Consider the following 17,723-nt stretch of genomic DNA (forward strand, 5'->3'; position numbering starts at 1 on the left):
TATATGAGTGATGCATCATGGCCCCTTTATTCGCTAGTATTCTCTAGATAAATTCCTCTTTTTTTTTCAGTCAGACAAGAACAGAGAAGACTTGGGCAGATTAGAAGACCTATTTTTCCCTCTCAAACTACAATTACTGAAGATCAGAACCCTCCGATAATGTGTGCTGCTATTTTAGAATCCAGTTTCATTCTTCAACTGGCTGAAGCATGAAATGAACTAAAATAAGCAGAATTGAATGGAATGCAACTGAAGAGAAATGAAATAATGTAATTTCCATATCCTTTCTGCCTTCAGGACAGAGCAGGTGCCTCACCCACCTGCCTCCCAGAGGTCCCAGCACAATGACCAGCCCGTGCGGGACCTTCAGCAAGGTCACTGACAACAGTCTGTTTCTCTCCACACAATCCACTATGGTTTTACCAGGGCTGGAACATCCTGAATTACATTTAGAGAGATCTGTAAGCTAATTGCCAAAGCACATACCTTCATTAAACTAGATTGATTATTGCAGTCAATTGCAAAAAAAATGAAATGTATGAAAAAAGTCAGACAGGAAATGAACTTAACTTCTCAATGCCATCTTCTTCTGATCAACCTGCTCTCCCTCTCCTCATCCCATGGACTATTTCTTCTATTCCCATCCCCATCATTTTTCTAGTACTTATGGAATGTTTACTACAGGCTGGTTCCCGGGCTAAGCACTTTCCATGCATTATCACATTTGGTCTTCAGAGCAGTGTACCATTATTAACACCATTTCACACAAGAGGAAACAGGGGTTCTACCAGTCACATCCTATTCAGGCCAATCTCTGACTCTCTGAACCTGTATCATTATTTCCTACAGTGGTGAAATATGGAGAGGAGGCAATACTATTAGTACACAAACTATCCACGGATTTGCAAATAACTATATAGGACCTCTCAACAAATCCAGCACCTTTATAGCACTATTGCTGCCTCCTTCTTCGCTTTCTTTTGATCTAAAAGTTCCTCACTGACTGAAAGTTCTCCCAACACCCAATACCAACCCAGCCCTCACCCTTCTCCCATCTGCTTTCTCTTATCTTACCTACCCAGCTCAGAACTGGCTTAAAATTATATGGGAAAAACTACTTCATAATTCCAGAGACAAAAGTTAGGACATATTTGATCATCTACAACAAGATTTCAAGTTTAGCAATATGTCAAACCAAAATTGGATAAGTGAGAGTCTCAGGTCATTTGCATGATCGTCGTTTCAAATATCTGTGAGGACAGGACAGATGTTTATCAATAACTTCCTTCCTGGTGCCTTGATACAGTTGGGCATGATAGATGCACATAAGCTAATAAATGTATCACACTTTTTTCTTAACCATATAAACAACTCACCTATAAGTTACATCTGAGTTTTATGGTTACTGTTAACTGAGCACATTTCTATTTGTGAATCATCAGACAGTAAGTTTATATTTAGGAACAGAAAATCATTTCACTTAATAAAGTCACAGGTGTTGCTGTTCCAAAGTATCAAATACCAGACACAGATGCTGGACCCTCAGCTTCATGGCAGGATTCACTATTTGAAGATGCTCTGGTATCAGAAGGCTTTCCAAAGACTCAGTTTTCAAAATAACTGTTACCATTTTCACGTAGCAGATCAGCAAATCATTCTTCCATTATAAATCTCTTCTGAGGGGAACAATTTGCTTGAATTCTAGGTAACAAGTTCACATTATTGTTCTTCTTTTCCACAGAAATCCACAATCAGCAGATCTCACTAAAAGATTAATGTCAGACTTCTTAAAAAAGAGAATTACTTGGACAGAATTCTGACTGAACAGCACACGCTTTTATCCTCTCTCCCTTTTTGGTTCTTTTATTCTGCTTTTTTCTTTTTCAATTTGATTTTTGTTTTCATCAATGTTATGAATGTACCGTTAAGTCAAACAGTTCTTTTAAACACATCAGGAAGAACGACAGGGCCCTGATCCGATTATCCAACACATATGTGTATTTTCCCCTCCTTAGTGGCTACCATTTACAGCTTACAGCTTTTTTGTTACTATCGTTCACAGTTACCCCTGTAATTCTAAATAGCTTACAATGCTTCTTTTAATATTTGTTTTAAAAATAATCTATCCTCTTCCTTTTATGGAAGATGAAGACTCAGGTCACTCCATTCTCTGTCAACCCAACCAACCACCAGTATCATGTTCCACTGACTTTGGTCAGATTGCTATTCGGTACTCACCTTATTGTATTTATGTGAATGCCATGCCATATGTTATTCTAGAATAAGTTTTCCTTTCTTGTTGTACAATATTTTGCTTTGCCACTTCATTCTTGAATATATTAAAATTGCAGTTAATAATGGCAGCTTTTTGTTTGCATAATTTCTTATATCCTTATCACTAATTCATCTGCAAATTTTCCATCAGGTGTCTAAACTTTCAGAAGTTTTCAGCACGTGAATTACTTTTATCAAGTTCATGTCAGGGGAGATGTCATCTTCTGACCTCTTCTGGTCTGGGCAGGTCTCGTCCTGGGCTGCCTCCCCAGCTGGCTGTTTCTTAACCACTGACTTCAGGTTGGAACCCTCTACCTGGACCCTGTGTCCTCCTCACGATCAGTTGAGTTCGTCATTTGATGAAGCGTATTCACAGGAGCATCCTAAGAAAGCATGTGTGTGGGAAGCAAATTTTACAAAGCGTTGATCTGAAAATACCTTTATTCCTGACTGTAAATAATTTTCCCTCAGGATATTTAAGGGATTACCACTAACTTCTTACTTCCAATACTGTTTCTGAGATGTCTAGAGTCACTCTGATTCTTGGCTCTTTCTCTGGAAGCTTTCTCTTTGCCCCCAGTATCTGAAATTCACAATTAGATCCTTGGTGTGCTCTGTTTTTATAGATTATACTGTATCCTCAGTGGGCCTTATTTGCCTACAAACTCATATTCCACAATTCTGGGTAAATGCTTGAATTTTTCGTTCTGGTAATTTCTTCCCCTTCCCTTTTTTCTCTCCGTTATTCAGATGTCAGAATTTGTAGACTAAACTTTAACTGTTGTGTTTCCTCTTTCTCTCTTATTCTCCCATATCTCTGTTGAATATTTCATTTTTATCATATTCTTATTTCCTGGTGGCTTCTTCTTTCTGTTGTTTGCTAATTGTTCTGTTTATAAAGAATGTGTTTTTATTGCATACATATGAAATGTGCTCTTATCTCTCCGTTACAGTAAGTGTTTTTCCCTTCTGGCACAGCCTTGGTTTCTCTCAAGGCTCTTTCCTCTGCTTGTTTGTCTTGCTCATTTTCATTCCTATTAGAAATTTTTGTCAGATGACCCCAGATCTTAAAGAATTCACTTAAAAAACAAAAACTGAATGGAAAACACTTAAAAAACAAATACTGCTTGGAAAACCCCTGCAAGCTGATGAGACTTATCAACAGTGAACTCCTTCCTTCGTTACACGGGGATCTGCTCTAACCCTTTTGTTTGGATACCCCCACAGCAGAGATTCTTCCCACTGGCCTAGTCTGAGCACCCAGAGAAGACTCTTCTAGTCCCCTGCCTTGAGGCTAAAAGCCTGACCCTCTGCTTGGGAAGCCAAAGTGAAGAAGAGCTCAGGTGTCTCAAAACTTGGCATGCAAACTTTCCTTTAATCCCTTTGTTTGTGGAACGGTGTCTCACCTCACAGGATCGCTCACAGCTTCATGCTCAGAGCCACACTTTGCCTCTGGCTTGCATAACCCATCCTCCAGCTTTCTCATTTCCCCCCCCAACAGTGATTTTAATATCATCAAAGTTCTTTATTTGTGTCATCCAAATGTTGTTAATACACAGTCTACCATAACAGGGCCAAAATTTTTGTTTCTTTCCCCAACCATATATGCTTCCCATTTTACTCTCTCCTACAAGATATGGAACATAGGATATATGGCAATATAGAAAATATAATCAGTTTTGCTATAGTGAGACTATTTCTTAAAACCATCAATGCTGTCCAAAATTTTGCATTTAATACCAGAGGGTTTTTAGGAAAATGGGGTTAGAGAAACAGCACTTAGATGCTGGCAGTCAGTGACACTTTAAAGAGACAGAATTAAATAGTAGCACCATTGTACACGTGAGAAGTGGCTAAGAAATATACAACTACAATAAATCTGGGGCTTTATCTTTAAACAGCCTGCAGTTTGCCTGGAGACGAGGGCATCACAAGAATGGCAGCCTGTGAGCTATTATGAAGGTGGACGGAGGGACAACTGAAATGGAAGGGATATTGTCACACCAGGTGTGCATGAGTGTGACTTACAGCCCCTGGTGAACTGAGGGCCCTGGGAGACATTGGAGGTATGTGCTTTGTGTATCCTAAGTGGCTGTGTTCAAGTGGCACATATTTCCTGCTTCCCCTAGCGTTTCTTGTGGATGAAATAAACTGTGCATAACAAACACAAAGCTTCACCTTCCCATTGCTCTCTATATCATGCTGGGACAAATTCATGTTTTCAGAACAAGCTTTATAATGAAATGGACCATAGTCTTCTCCAGCCCAGGCAGCTGGGCCTCATTGCAGCCCCCTGCTTTAGACCTGATTCTGTGAGCAAGCTTTCAACTCATCTGGATATCATTGAATCCTCCTCTGTAGATTCGGTGAAAGACAGGGAAGAAGTCAGAACTGAAAATACCTTTATTCCTGACTGTAAATAATTTTTACATTTTAAAATAATTGTTATCTGGTCACAATTTTTAAACAAAATGATTTCACCAGCCTCTAATTCCATAAAGGAGAGAACTGCGCCTTGTACATGGTACATAGTAGGTGCCAAGTGATGATGATGAGTGTCCATTCCACCTGAATAACAGCTATACTGTGTTTCCTAACATCCCTCATATTCTGTTCTGGACTCCATAACTAGAGCAGTACGTTTAAAAAGGAATTAAGTTGATATACAGAGAGTTGGTAGCAATGTTTTAAGAGCCAAACAAATAATTACATATACATCATCCAACTTTTAATAATGAAGGAAATTGTCTATTTCACAAGACGAAGGGAGGAAGAACATGTTCTCTAAAGACATATGACTGGGCTGAAGACAGTGTGCCACGTAAATGACAGAGGAAAACATCAGACCTGGAGAGCCCTTTATTACTCTATTTCTGTGTCAGGAATTTATGGCCTAAAGTGTCTACCACCAAAGTTTAGAAAAATTAAGTTCTTGCTTGCATTGATTTGTGTCCCAAATCTTCATCCTATCCTTAAGAACCAAAGAGATTTCTATCTGCTTTGCAAGGGTTTCAGAAGTATGCAGCAGCTTCTAAGATGGACGAGAGAGCAAATGAGTTAAGCCAAGGAGATTTTCTGGAAAGAATGTTCTGTGATGTTCCTCATTCTAAGCACTAAACAGAAATTGCACATTCAGAAGTTTCTTTCAAGAAACACCTATTTAGTTTGGTGAAGAAGCTGTCTAATACCCTGTGGTTCCTAATATTTTCTCAGTCTATACTAGTTGGTTTTAAAGATACTTCAATTGGACTGATTATCAGACATAGCACATTTTTTACATGAAAATAACTTAGATTTAAAAATAGTAAATGACCAAATTTCACATTGTAAGGCCTATATGAAATTACAAGATCACCAAATAAAATTGCATACATTTGGAGAAGAGTGTCAATAAATATTTGGAAAGATCAAAAATATATTGCAAAATTATCAGTTCAAAGAATTTTGCAATAAAGTCAATAATGTGGAAATCAAAATATATGCCAGCCCTCATTTGTCAATTGTAAGACTTCCAAGGGCCATTAAATGCCTTTTTTTTTTTTTGTAAAAGAAATTATTAAACACAACCATTTGCACTAAACTATAGATTCTCTTTAGGATGAAAGAGATATACAATGTACCATTCCCCAAATGGTCCATTTGATTTCAGCTATCAAAATACATAATAAAGAGTAGGAACTATAAGCTGATGAAAGAGTCCCTAAAAGTATTGATCTAGTTCCAGTAGCAACCAGAACTATGGAAAATAAAGCCACAAATTGGCAAACATTCTAGCATGCCCTTCCAGAAAGGACAGGTATTTCACCTTGGTCATCAAACAATTTTTAAATGAGAGAGCATGAACTGAATCTTTGAACAGAAGAGACAGAGCACTTAACACACAGTTGTCTCCTTGCTGTGAGGGATGGGCTTGGCTTACAGTCTCTGCCTTCCAAGAGCTTACAGTCTAAATAGAGAAAATAACACCAATGATACAAGAATTAAATATAAAACAACTGCTCAAGAGACACCACAAAGCAATGTACTGTTATTTACGACATGTGTGATCATAATCTTTGCCTTTCTTTTGGAAAGGTGTATATAAAATCCAATTATTTCTATAGTTAATTCAATGCCAAGTACTGCATTATTGTGCTTACACTACAATAAATATTAACTTATTACAATATGAGATTCAGAACATGGCCAGACTTGGTAACACAAATAATTCAGTACAAAGAAAGAAATCATTTGTCTCTGAGTGGTAAAAATCTTACAAGGGATTCATATTTATTCTGGCAAGACAAATTTTCAGAAGCTTACTAGGGAAGCACAAAATTGATTTTGAGGAAAAGCAACAAATATTTTAATGATGTTATTAAGTACTAATCACTGAGAAAATAAATGATTCAACATTCCCTCAGATTTACCTAAGGAGTTGGCCATATGTGGCCAAAAAGGACAATTTGCTACAAAAAAATGGGGTTTATCCCTTCAACCTCTGACCTTATATCTTTCTTCCCCAGTATTTCCTCCCCCAAAAGCCCTATTCTCTTCAAAACCTTTCTCCCAATATTTCTCCAAAACTGCTCTCAAAAGTCAGTAATGACCTCCACGTCGCTATATCCAGTGATCAATTTTCAGTCATCGTACTTGACTGCCCCAAAGCTTATCACATTGACGACACTCTCCTCTTTAAAATACTCTCTTCAGCTGACAACACACCCACTCGGTTCCTCCCCTATTCAGTGGGCCCTTTGCCAGATCTTCCGTTGTTCCCTCCTTCTGAATGTTGGATTGTCTAAGGGCTCAGTCTTTGACCTCCTTCCTAGCGCCACTCATTCCCCATGTGACCTCATCCATTGCCTGTGGTTCCAAACACCGACCTTGTGTCTCCCTCTAGGAATGTATACCTCCAGCCCAAAACTCTCCCCTGAGCACGAGACTTGAATAGCCAGCCGCCAACCTGATTCCTTCCCTTGTGTGTCTACAAGGCACCTCAAGCCCAAAGCAGAATTCCCAGTCTCCCCCACCTCACACACAGATCAGAGCCTCGATCATCTCAGTCAGTGGGGACTCCATCGTCCTGCCTTTTCAGGCCCAAACCACTGTTCCCTAATCTGTCAGGAAAACAAGGGCGCTCTACCTTCGACGTTCCCAGCATCTGGCCACTTGTTGCCCTTGGCATGGCAATCTCTCTCAACCAAGCCACATCAGCTCTCAGCTGGGTTAGTGCAGTAACCCCAAAACAGGTCTCCCTGCTCCATCTTTGCGGCCCTGCAATATATTATTAAAAGTGAGACTTTTAAGAATAAGTTAGATCATATCACTCCTCTGCTGAAATGACCTTCAAATGACCACATTTCTTTCAGAATAAAAGCCAAATCCCAATGGCCTTTAAGGCTCTACACAGTCAGGCCTCCTGGTTGCCTGTCCTGCGTCATCACCCACCTCTTTGCTCCACCGCGGGCTGCAGCCACACTGGCTGCTTTGTGCTAGATCAGATTTCACCCTCTCAGCGAGGCCCATCCTGATGACCCTGGTTATAAAGGAGCCTCTTCTGCAGCCCACCCCCCCAACGCTCCTGGTTGCTTTCTTTTCTCCACACCTACGACTTTCCAACATACTTAAAATGTGTATTTATTTATGTTCATTTCTATTATCCTTTTCTTCCAGGGACCTTTGTCGATTTCGACACGTCTGAGCACCTAATACACTGTTTAGCACAAGTCTGCATTTAATTAATACTTGAGAGGAGAACGAATAATGGGCTCAACCATGTCCTAGGGGCTCAGACCAACTACTTTGGAATCACCCTCGATTCCTCACTTTCCCTAACACACACTCAATCTATGAGAAACGTCTTGTCATTCCTGGCTTTGAACTCTTGTCTACACTAGACCACTTGCCGCTCCACTGCTGTGGCTCTGAGAGAAGGCGCACGTCAGCGGAGGTCCTGGCACCATGACCTTGCCCTGGGCTTCCTCACTCCCACCTTTGTCCTGCCCTACGGGCTGCCTCCACAGAACAGCCAGAAACACGTAACAACCTGAACTGTTTAATGTTGCTCTTCTCCAAATCTTTCAGTGACCGCCATCGTAATTAGAATAAAATTTAAATCCTAACCTGACTTAGAATGGCTTTTTGATTTGAACTTTATCTACACTCAGATGTATTGTTTTCCTCTCTCCACTTGCTCCAGCAAAACTGATTTTCTCCAGGATCCCCCCCAAAAGTCCTGCATTAGAACTTCTGTCCTTGCTCCTCCCTCTGACTCTTCTTCCTGCTTCTTCCAGATTCCAGACTTGCTCATAGCACCCTGCCTCCCTTCACTGAGTCCCACCTTAAATATTAAGGGGAGCCTCAAAGACTTGCCTGGCCACCCTACGTAAGAGAGCCCCTTTACTCATTTTCAATATTTCCCTTCCATCCTGCTTTTTCTCCATAATGTGCATTATATATGGTAACATTATACTATATAAATACTATGTATTTGTTTATTGACTCTTTCCTCCAAAATATCCTTCCCAGGGAATCAGGGCCTTTGACCTATCTACTGCTCTGGAACAGTCCTGGCACATAGTGGGCACTCAACAAATATTTAGTAAATGAATGAGTGAATTTTCAAGGGATTTATTTTAATTCTTGAGCTGGATAAAGGAACAAATGGAAATATGTTCCAATTCATTAGTTTTTAATGTTGATAGGTACTAAATTCTGTCCAATAGACTGAGCTTTGTATAAAACATGAGTTCACTCAAAACAATCCATACCATTACTTGGTTCCAAATTGTAGACAGACAGCATTTAAGTTGTAGACATAAAAATGACTAAGTCTTTTTATGAAGATCTGTGATTTCTTTCTAAATGGAATAACTCTGTAAAATTGAAAAGGTTTTTATTCTCTTCTAGTCAGCTATGACCTCATGTGGAAATTCAGCTATGTAAATTAATTGCCAAAGCAAGAATGAATAACCCCAGAAAAAGGTTATGCTTGAGATTTAGAGCCACAAATCATAATCATTTGGATATAGTCCCATCGTCCAGATGCTCAACCAAAAGAATCCTCTTGGAGGTTTCTCCCACTACATTTTTGCATTGCAGGCAATGTTTGCTGAGTATTTATGGATAAAGTAGACAGCCCCACCCCTAAACACTTAGTAAGATTTTATCTACAAAACTTCATCCATCTACCTAGGTCATAACAAGAAAAAGTAGTGATAAGGAGGGGAAAAAAATATGAGAAAAATCTGCCATGACATATCAGATGATTGCTACTGTTGGTTTTTTTCTTTTTTGGATTTGGGTTTTGACTGTGTGATAAATGTTGGCTTCTGATAATGTTTCATCAAATGTTTCTTCCCTCAGGTTTTGTCTAAGTGCTCACCATGTGGAAATAATTACAACATGCTTTTATACATACATGAATTGTTTTATTAGTAGAGCATAAGAAACATCCTTGAAAATTGGCTAAAATCTCAACGATGGTGTAGGCAGTAATCCCTGAGCCATTTGCTAAACATTTGACCAAACAGAGCATTGTTTACTTACCTCTTGTTAGCTCCCCATGTGCTTTCTTGGAATGAGTTTGTAGGTTTTCCGTTTAATTTTAAGGGAGGCCACAACCTGAAAATCATTAGCCTGAACTAAAGAAGCCACATAGACATTCTTTGCAAAAAAAATTTTTGTCTGATTCTAACCTGTCTGCAGTGACTTCTCTAGCTCCAAAGTATCTCCTGATGATCTTTGCTTTTCCTGATCTCACCTTTTAAATGTAAATAGATAATTACATATTCTAACAGCACTTTTTAACCACTGGAGTCAATGGCCTGTGCTGGCCTGGGGATTCAAAAGACTTTAAGGTCAAGTTCCAGAGTAAAATGTTCTTCCCACAGCTGGGCCTGAGGTCCCAGCCTTGTTTCTGACTGTTCCCTTCTACATCCAAACGCCCACCTCTCCGTCTAAAATGTCAGAGGGAATCATTTTCTGCTGTAGCTCCTGTTTTGGTCTGCTGTAACACCACCCCGAAGACAATCAGAGCTTTCAGTGGCATGAAAGCTAAGGGCGGATGAGGCTAAGAGACCATCTAATCCACCTCCTTTCCTAAAGCAAGATCACACCTTAATGATCTCAGTGGATCAGTAACTTAGGACCAAAAGGGCTGGTAAGCAATTTCAGACAGTCTTATTCCAAGCTATCCAACCTAATTGATTGTTCTATACTCTGGCCCTCTTTCAAGTCATGTTCATCAGGAAAAAAAGTCACACACCTTTTCATGGAAGAAAAAAATCCTTGAACAACATATGTAAGAGCAATACTCTATTGCACTGTCTCAATTTGTTATCATTTAAACTTAAGATTATTCAGCAAGAAGTTTTGTAAAACAGACTCATGTTTTCTGTGTTTGGGACAAAGATGTTTTATGAAGTATTGGCAACGCATATCTTTTGCAGTCCAATGTCCTTGACTGGTTTTTAGTGGGACTGTGCAAATAAATGAGATCCTTGGAGCAGAAACATCAGGAAGGTCACAGCATGGTTTATAGATTGAAGCTTTTGCTACTGAACTTCCCAATTTACTTCTCAAAGAACAGGAAGAGAGAATGAACATTTATACAAATATTTCTAACACTAGTAGGTTACTTTTAGCTATTTTATTTTTAATAATAGAGTATTTTACAATTACAGATACAAAGATATATGAGTAAATGAAAAAAAAATATTTTAACTTAGCTACCAAATTAATTTTTAATTTTAGAGCTGTCATTTGAATGCAGACCAGTTAGTGTTTTGGGGGCAAAATATGCAGATAAAAAGCTAAATAAGTTATTTGATTATATACTAAGGATATTTCAAAGAATATACAATACATACCTTCCAGGGTTTTAGAAATCACAACACATTTGGTTCTAACTTATTTAAATTTCGGTTTTTGTTCTTTGTCTGGATCTAATATTCAGAACTATATTAACTTTCTAAGATCTTTTCATTCCTGTTTCATATCCATATTAAAATTAGGTACTTAGCTTCCTGAATTAGGGAAGGATTATAAATTGAGAACAGCGCTTTGTCACCCTCCTGTTAACTGGGAGCACCATACCACTTAAAACCTAAATAACTTGTTTGAAGAGAACTTTCTTCCACTTCTGAAAGAGTCCTCTTGCCTGGCTGCCCTGTAAGCCCATTGGGTTTAAAGTCCAAAAATTTTATTGAATCTATCAGCATTGGCTCTACTGGATCAGATTTTCCTGAAAGATGATATGCCTTTGCATGTACATATGCACATATGTGGATATAAAAATATATATCATTTTCTTAGTAAAAAAGATCAGATATAAATATAACAAAATGTGATATCTGAATTAAGGGTGGTATTTGTTGCATAATTATTATTTTCTGCTTTACAAAATTTCTAAATTATTAAAAAGAAAGAAAAACAAAGACTGTTTATCCTTTAAACAGTCATAAACATCATTCTTTAGTTAGGCATTTCATGGGAGCTGGAAAGGAAGGTGAAGATTTTCTGACAAGGGTCTGGACTATATATTAATGGAAACATAGAGTATTTTTTTTATTTGAATTTGACTTTTTTTGTTCACATGATATCTACTACATTCATCCATGTGGTTTGATATGCTTTTTAAAATATGCAGATTAAAGTCTTCTTTAAGGAATGTTTTCTTTTAGTTTAAAATACTTAATTCAAAAGCCCTCTTTTCACTCAGCTCTGCTCCACTGTACATTACATTTTCATTATAATTCACTGGTGGACTATAACATTTGGGAATGTCTATTTTTTATGAGGCTTTGTCCAAACTATTTTACATATGTTGTTATGTATTATATGTATTATGTATTTACAACCCCATGAGGTAGGCATCGATATTCTCATTTTTACAGCTGATGACCAGGCTCAGATCTAGTAGGTATCAGAGCTGGGATTTGAACCATGTCATGTTCACCTACAAACCGTATATTTTCCAGTATATCATCATCATAAAAGGTAGATGTACACAGATTACATAGTAACATAGAAAATAATATACATACATTCACTTTTAGATGCTCAATTATCTGAACATAAAGCAATGTGAAAAAATTAAAAATTGTCAATATTAGCAGTTTTTTTTTAATGTTGTCTTTGGCTATTACAGCATCTGTTTAAGGTAGAAATTCCATTTCAGAGAGCAAAATGGTATAAAAACAGTGATTTCTTAACTGCAGGACTAGATGTCTGTGGCAAGTCACAACTGTGAAACACTGTTAGCGTAATGGATAAAGTTCTCCCCGATGACGTGTTTGTGGACTTTCTTAAGAACTTACTGCAGAAAAGAAAGGTGCAAAAAGATGAAGTTCTAGCTATGCCTGAGTCAGAAAAAATATATATTTAGACTTATCTCACTCTGTCTTCTTATTCTGTAAATGAGAAAAACCAAGACCCAGAGAATTGAAGTCTAGTGTCCAAGATTATGGAATAACCAGTTAGATGCAGAGCTAGAGTTTCTCTGAGAATTTGAAACAGTCCCTACTATGAGAAGAGAGATATGAAGAGGAGTTCAGTATAATTTGGAACTATTCTCACTTTACAAGATAATTTGCCTTCTTAAATTAATTTTGACCTTCCAGAATGGGGTTGAATAAGGGAACTAAGACTCAGTGTAGCAGCTGCCAAACTTTTTCATGTTTATTGTTTTAATGACAAGGTTTTAGTGCTTAGATGACTCCTGCTTTGACTGTTCATGTAGAAGCAAGCCATGGATGTACAGCTAAGCCACCTTGTGCAGTTCACTAACGGTATCTCAGTGACCTGTTCAGACCATCACACTATCCCTTTATCAATGGTGGCAACTGTAAGATAATATGCCTGCAGACATAATAAACTATATTATGGCAGAATTCACTGAGGCAGTAGGGAATCTGAACACTCATGGAATAAGATGACAGTTAATAGATCTAATATTCACAAACTCAAATATTATCTAATGACTCCTCTTACTGACTTCTCATGTTTTATAGGAAGTAATTTCTCTGTGGTTTGATATGTATCTTACTCTTTCTGCTTTTGAAGCACTGGTTACTAATTCCTCTTCCCTTTAGTATATGGTTTTCTCAATCTAGTCTAGTATAACATGAAATTTTTGCTTCCGTATTTGGGGTATATGTTGTAAATAAGAGACGTTTTTCCATGTCTTTGTATATGATTCAGACTTGAAGTACTTAATTTGTAGTGTAAAAAGATCATTCTGGCCCCTAAGTGGAGAATAGGTATAAGAGAAGCAACAGTGAAGAGGGAGACCAGCATGTAGACCACATGAAACACAAAGATGGTTGGGACTAGAATGATGGCAGGGAAAAGAAATAGAAAAATCACCAACTTTTTTTTTTGATGAGATAGTTACAGGACTCACTGATGCTTAAGTGAAGTAGAAAAAATAACCAAGGATAATATCTAGACTTCTGGCTTGAGCAATTTACTAGACAGTAATGCATTTTTCTGATAGGACTATCACAAAAATAGGTTTCACAAAAGGAAACAATCAGATTTCATTTTGGGCACCTAATGTAAGAACCCTATTACACATCAAATAAAGATATGTGGTAAGCAGTGGCAACAGAGAAGGGCCAACTTGGAGTAAATTTGGGTGTTTTTCAGAATATAAATGATACTTAAAGCCAAGAAGAATGGATATAATGAAGATAAAGAACAGAAGAGAGCCCAGAATCCAGCCCCGATGAACTTCCACATTTGGTGGTCGGGTAGAAGAGCCACCAGGGATGGAGGAGACCCTGCCATCTCACGGACAATGAGAGCAGTGTTCTAGAGACAAGGGGATGCTCCTCTGGGCCACGCGCTGCTGCTGCGTTCAGAACCGTGAGCCGTGAGTCGTTTGGGCTGGGTAACGTGAAACTCACTAGTGTCCAGGATGAGAACAACGTTCGTGGAGGGGCGGAACAGAACTAATATTGAAGGCACTAAAGGCAAACTGAGTTGTCACTACTTCTGGAAAGCTCAGCCATGACCAGAAACAAAGAGACCTGACTGTGAAACAAGGAAAGGTTTTTCAGTTTTGATCAAAATTTCACCTTCTACCTGGTGCAAAGGGGCTTGTCCGTTACCGTGGTCATGTGCCTTTCAAATATCTTCCTTGGCTACAACTAATGGGGGTATTTACCACTTTTCACTTCTGCTGTATACTTTAGGCAGCACATCTCCTAATAACTGCCTTGGTCCTGATATTTGTTTTCTTTTTCTTTAGTGAAGAATGTATGGTTTATTTTATATTGTATTAAATAATAGCGTGAACGTTGATTAAGTCCTTATCGCAGCCTTGTTCTGAGAGTTTTACATATAGGTATTCATTGATTCCTTACAGCAGTACCGATAGGAAGGAACCACGATGATTCCCATTTCACACACGAAGTAACCGAGGCTTAACAGAGATTGAGTAGATCAAGAAATTTAGAAGTGCTAAAGCCAGTAACTCCAGAACCCACATGTCAAGCCAGTTGTTTTCATACATTTTTTTTAAATAGAGGGATTATTTTCAATGTGATATTAGATAGCACCCAATATTCACAAAAGAAGAAAGAAAGGGTGAGGTCTGGGGACTTGGCAGGCCAGCATCTCCCTCCCCCTTGCTCCCTCCCTCTCTCTCCCTCCTCCAAGGCAGCCCCAGGTGAGATTCCATGGGAACCTAAGGTATGTTGAGCGCACATCTGAATTTCCCTCAGGTAGGCTCTGCTCATGTCATCATATTTAATATTTTCATTTATATTTTCTCACTTATACCATATCCAATTTAATTTTGTTATTTATTTATTTACTTTCATTTTACAGGGGAAAGCGCAAACACAGTCCCCCACTACCACAAATTATGCAGTCTAGTTTCCCACATTTGGGGAAATGGCAGGGGTCAGCACATCCGTAGTGCAATGGATCAGCCTCGCCCTGGGAAAACCACCTTCGTGATCATGGCATGTCCCCTGCCAGGGAAGTATTACCATATCCAATTTAGCACGAATTCTTTCTAATCCAAATGTCTTCTTTTCGTATTTGTGCTTTTCTTTGGCTATCTTCATTCAAGGCTGGAGTACTTCTCTCAATGGCTGCATTCTGATTTTTTCCTACATTCTTAGTACAACTGCTATGAAACAAATTTGGAAGTAAATTTCTCAGAATCAGTCATTTGCTTTTCTAGTATAGCAATGTTCACGAAGACTGTAGAGTTCTCTTCCAGGCAAAGTGCATGCATCTCTCACTCTCACTTTCATTTTATAATCATTATATTGTGTTATCACAATAGGTGATAACAATACGTATTGCAGAATTAGAAAATTCCTTATAAGGGACTTATAAAATACACTTTACTGCTGTTAGTGGGGATCGATGTATTGAAAACTTTTACTGGGAAACTATTTTTCAGTGAAGTGAATGTTTGTTACTCTCACGGTGAGAACTGAAAAGTATATGAAATCAAACACGGAGCAATCCGGAAGAAGAGAATGTTTAAAAGTAGAAGGGATGTTAAAATATCTGTATCACTAATTTCCTATCCTTGGTGCTACCCACTAAGTAGATGGAGTCAATTCCTTGCCTCTTACTCGTATGGCTTCTCATGGAGGTGGTCAGTGACCTTAGACATTAGAAATTTACTGTGCATAAAGTCACACAGATTGACATGGGGAAGAGAACCTTTCAACCAAGTAATTGCAGAAGCTGCGCCACTGCCTTAAATATCTTGACTAATTCAAAAGAAGTTGAATTTTCATGGAAAGAATTCAATAATAATTATGAGCCTCAATTTTATTTGATATTACATACAGGGTTCTGATAAGAGTGAATTCTACTTCATTAGTACAAAACAAGATAGAAGGGACATATTGCTTTAATTTAAAGGCATTCCAACACCTGTAGGAATTTATTTTATCATCTTGTCAGGTCAATACGATTTAACACCATTAATGAGGGACCTGTTTCTCAGCCTCTCTTTTCATCAGGCTGGACTTACTCAAATCAGTGAAACTGGCCTAGTTTATTTTTTTCAACTATTTTATTTATCTTTCTCAGGGTCTTCTCTTTGATTGACGTCTAGTTGACATATCGTGTCATATTACCCTCAGGTGGACAACACAGCAATGTGACAATATATAGTTTCCTGTTCATCCTCAGTGAAGCTGATTTTGCATTTGCATTATTTGCCTTTATTCTGAGCACCAGTAAATGTGCTGCCTAATACAAAACTTCCTGATAGTGGCCATTTCTCCAGTATTGAATCTCTGAGGGGGAAAGAATTCTTCATGTGATTTAATCTATTGGGGAGGATGAGCATGTTTCTCTGAGATCCCAGGAAAGATGTCTTGTGCTGGGACAAGGAACTTGACCCACTTACCTGAGGCACACAGAGATTCTGTTAAGGAACAGAGGTCAGCATGTGTACCAGCGGCTCCTCACACTCACAGTTTGTCAGCATCTCAGGGGGGAAAGGAGTCTGTGGGTGATCATAGATCAAAGCAAGTCTAATAAGCCAGGTTTTATTCTATCTCTGCAATTCTCTCAAACTCTTTTAAAATACCAGGGACAACTACTAACTTATCCTTTAGTATTTGAGGAAAAGCTTGTTGCTTTTATTTTGTATTTGTCCTACTAACTAAGGTAATATGGTATCTAAAATAAAGCAGATTTTGAGTTTTTATTCACACAGTAGGTACATTTTTAGTCGATAGTTTGCCTTCCCACTGATGAGGCTTTGGTAATAAGTAATCTTTTTAATATAGGAAAAGGAAACATTTTCAGATATCTCTGATGTCAAAACAAGAGATCATAGCCAGGGTAAGACCTGCAAACATAGTTCCACTTGAATTATCTGTAAATGTCTCAATATATTACAAGCTGTAGGTATGGTCTGGGATTTTGTCCATATCATAATTTAACTGCTTCAACAGTTCTCTAACAAATTCTCCTCTCCTCCTGCAAAGTATATGACTATGCAGTGAAAATACAGCCTTAGGAGATACACGAGGTGACCAGAATACATCTGAGATGCCACACTGAAGTGATAAGAATTTAGAAGCATGTTCATCTATGGAGACTCAGACCCCAGGACTTGGACTTGAGGAAACTTCCTAAAAATGCCCATGGGTAACAGAAATTTTCCCTGGTCATGAGCACTGTAGTGCTGGGTGGAAATAGCCAGGCCAATACTTCTAGCTCTTAGAATGCTTAAACAAAGAAGAATACATTTTCCGTGAATTCAGTCATTCAACATGTATTTGTTAAGCTTTTGCTGGGAATCAAGTGCTATTTGGCATATACTAACTGGCTCTGAAAATCCCACAGCTTAATTTGCAAAATTACAAAGTAAATTCCACAAAAAATAAAAAATCTGGCCACCTCCAGAATAGACGTTTACTTAGGCCCCTGCTAAAGAAAATGAATTCACACACACACATACGTGTGCCTATACACACATA

General features: G+C 38.3%; 1 non-coding gene across 1 annotated transcript; it reads right to left on the minus strand.

Moving 5' to 3' along the window:
• Window positions 1-15,087: 15,087 nt before the first annotated feature.
• On the minus strand, window positions 15,088-15,251 carry LOC118910117 (U1 spliceosomal RNA). The gene has a single exon (XR_005023839.1). It is a non-coding gene; the product is annotated as a U1 spliceosomal RNA (small nuclear RNA).
• Window positions 15,252-17,723: the final 2,472 nt, after the last annotated feature.

The sequence above is a fragment of the Manis pentadactyla genome, chromosome 3 (genome assembly GCF_030020395.1).
Source record: "Manis pentadactyla isolate mManPen7 chromosome 3, mManPen7.hap1, whole genome shotgun sequence".
Classification (NCBI taxonomy): Eukaryota; Metazoa; Chordata; class Mammalia; order Pholidota; family Manidae; genus Manis; species Manis pentadactyla.